A 7,409-nucleotide genomic window follows, 5' to 3' on the forward strand; every position below is an offset into this window, starting at 1 on the left:
CTTTTAACGTGTCCCCATCTGATTTTTCTTTCTTTCTTTTGATTTTCTTTTCTTCTGATTTTTTTTCTTTCTGTCTGTTTTATTTCTTCTGGACACAACAAGGTGATCGAGGCTCATCTCATATTTCTCGGCTCAGCCCCAGAATCAGCCATTTCTCCAAATAACCTGGTTTCTTTTCATGGAAAGGGGTGTTGGAGGACCGGTTTTCTTTATTTTTGCAAGCTACTTTTTCTCAGTTGGCTTTTTGGAAGAGGAGTTATCCTTTAATTCCTATCACACCCTCCTTTCTATTATGTGTCTGTTCAACCCCCATCTGCCGATTTTTCCTTTGCACTCCAGACCTCGATGTCTCTGTACCAACAGGAATTGGGAATGTGTTTCTCCAGAGACAAAGGCCACGGGCTATGACCAAGTACAATCTTTATCAAGTACACATGCCTACATTCTCATATCAAAATTATTTCCTAGACAATTTGGGGCAAAATAGAGAATACACATCTGCAGCTTAAGGCCAAACGTGTTTAACGAATAATTTCACCCAACCTGAAATGTAGAATAGAATCCAAAATTCTTTAGCAAATGTGAGGTACAAACGCACATCTTTGCTTTTTTGTTTCCTAAGTAATTAAATTCCTAAGTTATTAAAAGCTTAAGATGGGGTTTATTGTAGCTTCCTCTTTCTCCAGCATTTCAGAGTGTTTCATGGAACAGAGTCTCACAGGTGGCTGCAAAGTAAGGGGGTGGGATCGCACTGTCCAATACATTTGGGGGGAAAGCGCGGTAATCCGAAGTCAGGCAGGATTCCTGTGGGACTTCTCAAAGCTTTTTGATTTGCTGATGTCTCTTATGACTCGCGTGTGGAAAGATGGAACATGGCGCTTCCCGGACTTTCTTGACGGTAGAATACCTCCTGCAGAGCACTTCCCAGCCGTGTTCCACACGGTTCCACTGTTCCCAACAGCCGGTACATCGACTCCCTAAATATCCCCAGAATGCACCCATTTCTGTCCATCCTAATGATCTGTACCCACTTCAGGCTGGCAAGTCTCTCTCGCTCAGTGAGATCTTAATTGGGCCACTTGTGTATCAGGGTTCCAGCAGGACACAGATGGCACACTCAATCTGGTAATTTGAAGAAAAGGTAATAAAGAGGGCAGGGTTTAGGGACGATGCTCCCCTGGCACTAGTTACAGTAGGAGCCATTAGCACTGTGTGCCCCAGGGCCGTGGGGAGGGACTGCTTCCTGGTGCAGGGAGAGGGTCGGTGTTGGGCGATAGCCACCTGCCCGAGCTCCGGCCTTTGGTATGGAGAGGCAGGGGGTGCAGCAACCTGGAAGAAGAAATCTTAACCCTGCCTTCTCCCAGACCTCCAGTCTCCCTGTGATGCCTGCCATCGGCCAAACGCAACCAGAAGCTGGAGGGAGATAGTCCATGTGGCCAGTTGCCCTGGGCACGGAGGAAAGTGAGGGTGGAGAGTGGGTCTGGACGACTACACAGAAGAACCTTAGCACATGCTGTCCGAGTCTTCCCTCCTCATCCCCATTCTTCCTCTACGTGTCTACAGCCCGAATCTGAATATTTCTTGATCTTTTTCTTAAAATCCATCAATTACTCCCAATTATTCCTGGAATAAGATCAGAGGTTTAGTACTAGCTCATTAGAACTGATGGTCAGCATCTCTCTCAAAGTCTAAAGTCTAGCTTCAGGGACAAGTGGCATCAAGCTTGAAATCAGCAAAAGGGAAGTATTGACCCAACAGAATTGGCAAATGCTACTAATCAGGGCATTATTTTTTTCCCCTTTTGGAAAACTGTATATATTAAGATAAAAGTATTTTATTAAAAAAAAAAACTTTTGTTATGAACTCAAGATATGTTCTCTTAAAAGTAACTACTTCATTGGAGCACCTGGTTGGCGCAGTCGGTAGACCGTGCAGCTCTTGCTCTCAGAGTCGTGAGTTCAAGCCCCACATTGGGCAGAGAGATCACTCAAAAAAACAAGAAACAAACACAAACCAAAAAAATAGTAATCACTTCATTGAAAAAGCTTAGAAAGCATGACAACCTAAGAGTGATAAGCACTCCTCGCACCCAGACCGCAGTCCCTAATATTGGCTCCCACTAAAAGTAGCAAGGAAGGGTGCCTGGGTGGCTCAGTCGGTTACGTGCCTGCCTTTGGCTCAGGTCATGATCCTGGGGTCCTGAGATCGAGTCCCGTGTCGGGCTCCCTGCTCAGCGGGGAGTCTGCTTCTCCCTCTCCCTCTGTGCTCTCTCCCCTGCTCGTGCTCTGTCAAATACATAAATAAATAAATCTTTTTAAAAGAGAGAGAGAATTTATAGATGAAGATTTAAAAGAGCTGTCAACCAAATGTGATATGTGTACCTTGTTTGGCACCTGATTCAAACCTATGAACGATGGGAGCAATTACAAGAGACTGGAGAAACGCAAACATCGACTGCATATCTGGTATTTTTAAATTGTTGTTTAGGTATGATAATGGTTTGGGGATTTTTTTCATAAGTCCTTGTATGTGAAGAGTGGGATTTCCCACCCCGGTACCATTGACATTTCGGACTGTGCATTTTAAGATGTTAATCAGGATCCCTGGCATCTACCCACTAAATACCAGCAGCCCTCCCTTAGTTGGGAGAACAGAAAATATCTCCAAATATTGCCAAATGTCTCCTGGGAACACAATTGCTCCCTAATTAGAATCACTATGCTAGAGACAATTACTGAAGTATTCATGGTTGAAATGATACTACATCTGGGATTTGTCAAAATAACCTAGGGGGGCTTGGGGTGGGATTAGGGAGGAGAACAGTTAGACTATGTGTGGATAATCATTGAGGCCACATGGGAGTTCATTACACTATTCCTTCTATTTTTATGTTCATTTTCCCTAATAAAAAAGTTTAAAAATTATAGTGCTGAGGAGTATTAAAATATTTCCATTTTTCCCAACCATCTTTAGCATATTGGGTTAAATAAGTTGTCTCTAAGTCAAAAGATTTTGAGTTTAATTCAGTTATTTGCTAAGTCTTAGTGCAGCCCCTTGTCCACTTCCCAAGTCTGGAGAAAGTGGATGATGTCATGACTGAATAATAATTTCATGGTTTGTTTGTTTGGTTTTTTTTTTTTTTTTTGGCTTTTAACAAAATTGGAAGACCTAATCATGTTCTAATTATTATAAATCATTGAGATTCTTTGGATAAACTAAGGAGTCCCCCAAAATGGATGACATCATTATAACCAAACACCTTCCCTCACCATATGCTTATCTGACAGCAAAGGTTTGCAGAGCTTATGTTTATAGAAATGAACATTAGAAGAGAACTGGCCATGAGCCCTATCTCATTCTAACAAGTAGTAACATTTACCCGTAAGTTTCTTAAACCTTCATTTAAAAAATCTTCATTCATCTCATTAAGAAACGCATTTCAAAGATCTTAGTTATACAACTGTCCACATAATACAAGACTTTGATCAAATATGTACTACCAAGAACTCTACTGACACAAAGTATTTTTCTGGATTGCATCAACAGCCTTATGGTCAAAGGAAATAAAACACATTCTTATTTTTGTTAGATAATCATGACAGAATAAAAAGTAAAACTGATACTTTCAATACTACATTAGGATAAAATTCTGAGGGAAGTGGAATGGAAACGGGTGTAAAGAGGAAAAAGATGTAAGGGTTTGAACTGATAAAGAGCTGTTTGTGTCCCTTAAAAAAATGGATAGGGGACAAAAATAGACACAGATTAATGGAACAGAATAGAAAACCCAGAAATAAACCCACACTTATATGGTCAATTAACCTACAATAAAGGAGAAAAGAATATACAATGGAGAAAAGACAGCCTCTTCAATAAATGGTCTTGGGAAAACTGGACAGCCACACGCAAAAGAGTGAAACTGGACCACTTTCTTACACCATATACAAAAATAAACTCAAAACGGATTAAAGACCTGAATGTGAGACACAAAACCATAAAACTCATAAAAGAAAACATAGGCAGTCTTCTCTTTGACACTGGCCTTAGCAACATTTTTCTGGATCTATCTTCTTGGGAAAACAAAAACCAACCATTGAGACTGTACCAAAATAAAAGCTTTTGTAGAGGGAAGTAAACCATCAAGAAAATGACAAGGCAACCTCCTGAATGAGAGAAGATATTTGCAAATGATATACCTGATAAGGAGTTAATATCCAAAACACACTGAGAGCTTACACAACTCAACAGCAAAAAATTATCTGATTAAAAAATGAGCTGAGAGAAGCACCTGCGTGGCTCGGTCGGTTAAGCATCAGGTCATGATCTCAGAGTCCTAGGATTAAGCCCCATGTTGGGCTCCCTGCTCTGCCTCTGTCCCTCCGCTCTCTCTCTCAAATAAATAAAATCTTAAAAAATAAAAAATGAGCTGAGGACCTGCATAGTTTTCCAAAGAAGACATACAAATGGCTAAAAGACACTTGAAAAGATGCTCATCATCACTATCATCAGGGAAATGCAAATCAAAACAGTGAGATACCACCTTACATCCGTCAGAATGGCTAGAATCAAAAAGACAGGAAATAGCAAGTATTGGCGAAGATGTGGAGAAAGAGGAACCCTCGCACACTGGTGGTGGGAATGTGAGTTGGTGCAGCCATTGTGGAAAACAGTATGGAGCTTCCTTAAAAAATTAAAAATAGAGCTCCCCTACGATCCAGCAATTCCAGTACCGGGTATTGACCCAAACAAAACGAAAACGCTAATTTGAAAAGGCAGACACACCTGTGTTTAGAGCAGCATTATTTACAACAGCCAAGATACAGAAGCAGCCCGAATGTCCACCGATGGATGGATACAGATGTGGTATAAATACACACTGGAGTATTACTCAGCCACGAAAAAGAGATCTTGCCATTTGAGACAACACGGATGGACCTACAGAGGATTATGCTAAGAGAAGTCAGAGAAAGACATATACCATATGATTTCACTCACGTGGGACCTAAAAACAAAAACAAAAACAAAAAACCCAAAATAAATGAAGAAAAACAATCAAACTCCTACAGGGAACAAATTGACGGTTGTGGGTGGGTGAGTGAAATAAAGGGGATTAAGACGTACAAACTTCCAGTAAGTCATGGAGGTGGAAAGTACCACATACAGGGGCGCCTGGCCAGCTCCGTCAGAGGAGCCGCAACTCTTGATCTCGGGGTTGTCAGTTCGAGCCCCACGTTGGGCGTGAAGAGCACTTAAAAATAAAATCTTAAAAAAAAAAAAAAAAAAAGGAAAACACAGCACAGGCACTAGTAAGACCGTCATAACGCTTGGTGAGAGAGACTGCGCCTATATGGTGAGCACTGAGCGTACAGAAAAATGGACAGGGGGTTCTGCCGCATACCTTTGAAAGTGAAGGGATTTTTGTCTTGAACTTCGCAGTATGTGGGCAGTTGCACAATTCATTATTTTTTTTTTTTTTTTTTTAGATTTTATTTATTTATTTGACAGAGATAGAGACAGCCAGCGAGAGAGGGAACACAAGCAGGGGGAGTGAGAGAGGAAGAAGCAGGCTCATAGCGGAGGAGCCTGATGTGGGGCTCGATCCCATAGCACCAGGATCACGCCCTGAGCCGAAGGCAGACGCTTAACCGCTGTGCCACCCAGGCGCCCCGCACAATTCATTATTTAAAGCTTAAAATTTAGATGTCAAATTTAAAATCCGTGGAGGGGTACAGTTGCCCCAAATTCCCCATACATTTGCACAGGCATAAAGGCAGAAGGGGCGCAGCTGTGGGGCGTCAGGGGCACCCACTGTCTGCCCACATCACTGGGGACTCCTGCGTCCTTTCCTCCCATTTCCCCTGATCCTGATAAGCACCTCTCTACCTCCCTCGGTTTCTTTGCAGGACAACATAGAGCCCAAGTTGTCTCAGTGACAGAGCCGTGGAGAGCAGCTCCCGCACTTCAGGAGGAGAAAAGCAGGGCTTGGGGGACACGGTGCTGGGCCTGCTGCCCAGGGGCTCTGCTCCCACCACAGCACCCACCGCTCTTCCACTCACACAGACCGCCATCTCCCATTTTCCACTGCTGTTTACTTTAGAGGTATTCTGTTTTTCCTCTTATTTCCTAGTCCCTAATTTTCCAATAGAGTCTGGCCACAGTTTATAAACACAACAGGATGCTTATATACATGTTTGTATTTCTGAGTGAGGCTGTCCCCTGGGGCCTTACTTAAAAGGAAGCCACTTTCCCCCCCCCCTTTGCTGTTTACTTTTTCCATATGCAAACTCCCCTAGTCCCTTCTGGTGACTTGTGTGGCGCAGAGAAGCCCCACCCGAGGGACCTCCCAAGACCGCGGGCTCCGCACCTTGTGTGCTGCTGCTTCTAGAACAGAATCCCTTGCTGCAGCGGTTTTGAACTTCCCGCCATCAGCCAACCAGAGGCGGTGGTAGTACGTGTGCTCTCCCCACCCCCTATTTCTTTTTCCGGTGAGGCTACTTGAAGCAGATGACACTTAAAAAAGGCTAAACTCACTCCCGTGTTCAAACATCCCTTTGCGATAATTCGGTGAATTGCTGGCTGACTTGGGTTTGCCTCTTCGGAAAGACTCGAAAGGGGGTTGTTTTCTGTTGTGGTTTTCAATCATTCAATCTCGCTCTAGTCAACGCTGTTGAACAGGAACTGCTAACAATGAAACTGAGAAAAATAAACACAAACATGAACAAATGACCTTTTATTTCATACAGAGATACAAAGGCAATTGTGTGCAGCAATCTGATGGGCAGTCCAAACGGTTGGAAGTAACTTCAGGATAAATGTCACGATAGCCGGTGGAAGAGAAGGTCAGAGGCAGAGGCATGAGGCCGGGAACGCTACGGCTAATAAATCGGAGGAGGAAGAGCTATGTGGTTTCAACGCCGTGACGTGCGCCCGTCTGGGCATTCTCCATGCTATTTTAACCATAATTCTGCAGTTACCACCAAACTCTTGAAGTGCATTTCGTGCTATTTTGCATTAGGACTTGTATCAAGGAGACTACAACCCTCACAAACAACGGAAACACCGTATTTTATTAAAGGAGTTGTAAACTTTGCTCATGGTCTGTCGTGGATGTGGTCTTGGGGGTCTGACAGCAGCGGGGATCGGTCCCCTGTTAAGGTAGAGGGGTTGACACTTTGGTTGGTCCCAGTTCTTGGGGTGCTGCTACTTGGAATAGCATCTGTTTTTGATCTGAGGAAAATATTCACTAAAACACCAGGTCAGGCTGGCGGTGCGCCACACCTCACCTCTTCCCCTTTGCAGCGTGTGAGCTCAGACAACTCACGTTTGCATGGCGGTGGCGCTGAGTAAATGGTCTCTCGTGAAGAACACCTCTCCAGTGCTCACATTTGTAACAGGGACACATCACAGGA

The sequence above is a fragment of the Ursus arctos genome, unplaced genomic scaffold (assembly GCF_023065955.2).
Source record: "Ursus arctos isolate Adak ecotype North America unplaced genomic scaffold, UrsArc2.0 scaffold_28, whole genome shotgun sequence".
NCBI classification, from domain to species: Eukaryota; Metazoa; Chordata; class Mammalia; order Carnivora; family Ursidae; genus Ursus; species Ursus arctos.